This window comes from Ursus arctos, unplaced genomic scaffold (assembly GCF_023065955.2).
Source record: "Ursus arctos isolate Adak ecotype North America unplaced genomic scaffold, UrsArc2.0 scaffold_5, whole genome shotgun sequence".
Classification (NCBI taxonomy): Eukaryota; Metazoa; Chordata; class Mammalia; order Carnivora; family Ursidae; genus Ursus; species Ursus arctos.
The window spans coordinates 10,407,630-10,412,886 of NW_026623067.1; positions in this window are offsets into that span (position 1 = coordinate 10,407,630).

Sequence of the window (5,257 nt, forward strand, 5' to 3'; positions counted from 1 at the left end):
CATGCAATACATGCCCTTCTTACTCCGCATCACCAGCCTATCCCATTCCCCCACCCTCTCCCCTCTGAAGCCCTCAGTTTGTCTGCCCATATTTTAACACATTTCTTGTGTTGTCTATTAGTTTTGTTTTCTGGTTCCTTTGCTGTGCAGAAGCTTTTTAATTTGATGAAATCCCAATAATTCATTTTTACTTTTGCTTCCCTTGCCTTTAGGGAAATGTCTTGAAAGAAATCACTGTGACTAATGTTGAAGAGGTTACTGCCTATGTTCTCCACTAGGATTTTTGCCAACTCTGTGAAAAATGTCAATGGTATTTTGATATGGATTGCATTGAATGTGTAGATTGCTCTGTGCAGCATAGACATTTTCACAATATTTATTTTTCCAATCAATGACTGTGGAATGTTTTTCCAAATCTTTGTGTCTTCCTCTATCTCTTTCATGATTGTTCTGTGCTTTCTAGAGTTCAGATCCTTTACCTCATCAGTAGGTTTATTCCTTGGTATCTTGTGCTTTTTGGTGCAATTAATTCTTTAATTCCTCATTCTTCAGGCACCCTGTTCATGTATAGAAAGGCAACTCATTTCAGTGCATTTATTTTGTATTCTGTCATGTTGCTGAATCGCTCTATGAGTCCCAGTAATTTGGGGGTAGAGTCTTTCAGGTTTTCCACATAAAGTATCATGTCATCTGGGAAGAGAGAGAGTTTGACTTTTTCTTTACCAATTTGAATGCTTTTTATTTCTTTTTTTTCTCTTATTCTTATGGCTAGGATTTCTAGTACTATGGTGAACAATAGTTGTGAGAGTGGGCATCCCTGTTGTGTTCCTAACCTTAAGGGAAAACCTACCAGTTTTTCCCCATTGAGAATGATATTCGCTGTGCTCTTTTTGTAAATTGCTATGATGATATTGAGGAATGTTCCCTCTACCTACACTATGGAGAGTTTTATTCAGGAAAAAATGTTGTTCGCATTTTGTCAAAAGATTTTTCTGCATCAATGGAGAGGACCATAGGGTGACTTCTTTTATTAATGTGCTCTATCATATTGATTGACTTGTGAAGGTTGAAATTCTTACATCCCAGGAATAAACCCCACCTTTTCATGATGGTTAATCCTTTTAATGTACTGCTAGATCCTATTAGCACTACCTGGTTGAGGATTTGGGCATCCAAGTTCATCAAGGATATTGGTCTGTAATTCTCCTTTTTGATGAGGTCTTTATCTGGTTTTGGGATCCAGGTAATGCAGGCCTCATAGAATGAGGTTGGAAGTTTTCCTTCCATTCATATTTTTGATAACAGCTTAGTAGAATAGGTATGATTTCTTCCTTAAGTGTTTGGTAGAATTCCCCTGGAAAGCCACCTGGCCCAGGGCTCTTGTTTCTTGAGAGTTTTTATGACTGCTTCAGTTTCCTTGATGGTTATCGGTCTGTTCCGATTGTCTATTTCTCCCTCTTTCAGGCTTGGTAGTTTATAAGTGTCCACAAATGCACCCATCTCTTCCAGATAGCTTAATTTTTGACATATAATTGCTAGTAATAACTTCTAATAATTGTTTATCTTTCCTTGGGGTTAGTCGTGATCTCTCCCCTTTCATTCAGGATTTTATTTATTTGGGTCCTTTCCATTTTATCTTGGATAGGTCTGGCCAAAGGTTAATTGATCTTATTAATTCTTTCAAAGAATGAAGTTCTAGTTTTGGTGATCCTTTCTACTATTTTTTCTGGTTTCTCTTTCATTGATTTCAGCTCTAATCTTTATGATTTCTCTTCTCTTGTTTGGCTTGAACCTTATTTCCTGTCCTTTCTCTGGGTGATTAAGGGTGGGGTTAGCTTGTGTATTTGGGATTTTTCAATTCTTTGATAGTGCCTTATATGACTATGGACTTCCCTCATTAGACCACCCTTGCAATATCCCATAGGTTATAGACCAATGTGTGTTCATTCTCATTAGTTGCAATGAGTTGCTTACATTCTTCATTAATTTCCCAGTTGATCCTATCATTCTTCAGCAGGATGCCCTTTAACTTCCAAGTGTTTGAGTTCCGTCCAAATTTCTTCTCATGGTTGAGTTCCACCTTCAAAGCACTCTCATCTGAAAATATGCATGGGATAATATCAATCTTTCAGTATAGGTTAAGTCTTGATTTCTGACCCAGGATGTGATCTATTCTGGAGAAAGTTCCATGGACCCTCCAGAAGAATGAGTGTTCTATTATTTTAGGATGGAATGCTCTCTATATATCTATGAAGTCCATCTGGTACAACATGTCCTTCAAAGTTCCTGTTTCTTTGTTGATCTGGTTAGATGATCTGTCCATTGCTATGAGTGGGGTGTTAAAGTCTCTTACTATCATCATATTATTATCCATGTGTTTCCTTATTTTGGTTATTAATCAGTGTATATAATTGCCTGCTCTCATGTTGGGGACATAGATATTTACAATTGTTAGATCTTCTTGTTGGAGAGAACCTGTAGTATGAAATAATGTCCCACTACATCTCTTACTATGGCCTTTGGTTTGAAATCTAATCTGATATGAGGATTGCTACCCCAGCTTTCTTTTGAGGTTCATTAGCATGGCATATGGTTCTCCATCCCCTCACTTTCCATCTGGAGGTGTCTTTAGGTTCAAAATGAGTCTCTTGTAGACAGCATATGGATGGGTCCTGCTTTTTTATCCAATATGATGTCATGTGTCTTTTCATGGGAACACTCAGCCCATTAACATGTAGAGTAACTATTGAAGATGTACATTTAGTGCCATTGTGTTGTGAAGTCCTGGTCTCTGTAGATTTCCCATTTCTTTCAAGTCTATGTGACTCTTGGGGATTCTCTTCACTTACAGAATCCCCATTAATATTTCTTTTATGACTGGCTTGGTGGTCACATATTCTTCAGTTTCTGTCTGTCCTGAATGCTCTTTATATCTCCATCTGATCTGAATAACAGCCTTACTGGATAAAGTATTCTTGGCTGCATGTTCTTTTCATTTAGGGCCCTGAATATGTCTTGCCAGACCTTTCTGGCTTGCTAGATTCTGCAGACAGGTGTGATGTTATTTTGATGTTCATCCCTCCATATGTAAAGAACCTCATCTTCCTATCTACTCTCAGGATAGTTTCTTTGGCTGTAAAATTTGCAAGCTTCACTATTGTACATCATGTTGTTGATCTACTTTTTTTGGGGGGGGGGTCCTCGCTCTCTCTCTTGGATTCAAATGCTTGTTTCTTTCCCCACATTAACAAAGTTCCCAGGTATGATTTGCTCAAATATACCTTCTAGACATCTCTCTCTCTCTCTCCACTCCCTCAGAGATCCCAATAATTCTGATATTGGAACATTTCATGGAATCATTAATCTTTCCAATCATTTTCTCATGTGCTACTAGCAGCCTATCTGTCTTTTAATCAACTTCCTTTCTTTTCATCAGCCTATATTGTAGATCAATGATTTTCTCATCTGCCTCATTTACCCTGGCTGTTAGAGACTCCCATTTAGACTGCATCTCATTCACATCATTTTTTTTTAATTTGTCCTGATTAGATCTCATTTCTGCTTTTAGAGATTCTATATTGTCATTAATGATTTTTCATTCCTAGCTATTGTCTTTATGTTTGTTATCCTGAATTCTATCTCTGACACCTTGCTTATATTCATATCCATTAATTCTGTAGAAGAGGACTTTGTATCTGTTTCTTTTGCTCATTGAGAGTTCCTCCTCCTCGTCATTCTCTCAGGGGATGGTTGAGTAAATAAAGAGTCCAGAATATCAACCATGACTCAAACAAGATGAACCCAAGCAAAATCTGGAGTGGTTGTAGGCCACCACAGAAAAGCAAAGCCAAAATGAATCACAAAAATAGAATTTAAAAAATTAAAATTTAAAATAGGAGGATAAGTGTAGGGAGGTTATAATCTCTCAGTGTGGACAAAGCAGGGTGTTTCAGTTGTTCCTGGGTGAATTTTGGTCTATATGTTAGAGGACAATATGTCCCCAAATTACAAGGAAAATAAAAGTTGTATGTATACACACACACAAGTGAGTGAAAAAAAAAATTCACAGAGTGAAAAAACTCTAAAATAAAGCATATATCTAAAAAATAAATATGTAAAAAAATACAAGTGAAAAGCGACTATGAAAATTAAGTTGATATAATAAACATCGAGTTGAAATGAGGAGAAAGTAAAAAGAAAAACAGAAAAAGCATAAAGGAAAAGAAAAAAGAAGTGAAAGAAAAGTAGAATTTTATCTAAAAAATAAACAAATCAAGAGTCCATCCCTGGAATTCAATATAAAATATTCCCCTGACATTAAGATTTTATATTCTTAAAGGATCCATAGGATTGTGGTCCACCTGTCCTTCCCACCTGTCTTCTGGGGGTGGGGGGTGGCTGGGGAGCTCTTTCTCAGGTGACCCTGCCTGTGCTGAGTTGCCCCACCCCATATCAGGGGGGGTGGGCTCAGGGAAAATCAATCCTCTCTGTGGCTTTTGTTCCCAGGAGGCTTTCCATGCCTCCTCAGAAGATCAGAGCAAAAATGGGCTTGCCCAAACCTCTAGCCCAGAGCATAAAATTCACAATCTGTCCTCTTTAATAAACCCTCAAGACAAAGTGTCTCCTACTATGTATGCAAAACTGAAAACCACAGCCTCCCCTGGTTGAGCTCAGAGGTATTCCCAGGAGCCAGGGAGTTCCACTGCCCTTTGTGATTCTAAGACACCAGTGGACACGTGCTTGCATGGGCACCTGAAGCGCCGCCATCATCTCGGTGCTGCTCTAAAGCCCTTTCCAAGCCGCTACCACTTTCCAAGTGTATGCCTGGTCTCAAGCGCAGGTTTCTGATTTTTTTCAGGCTGCCCAACAGAAGAGTGATTATCGACCAGCCCAGCTCATGGTTCTTGGTGATCCAAGCTGAAAGTCCCTTCTTGGCTTTGCTGACCATAACCTGCTTTCTGGCTCCATCGCTCGGGCACTCTACTGCTTCAGCAACCCCCTTATGCTCTGTTGTTCCTCATATCCTGAGACCACAATGCCCTGTCTAGATTTCTGCTTTTTAATTTCAGAAGCCCCTTTCAGAGAGGGATGTCTCAATAGAGCAGGTTTCTAAGGGTTCCAAGTATGTGCTCCAGTGTTATATCACTTTTCAGGAACCACCTTATAGAGGCTCCCACCCCTTCCTTCTATCTTCCAACATCTCCCTGCTGATTCATGACTTCCCATGTCCTACCTTGCAAAAAGCAGTCACTTTTCT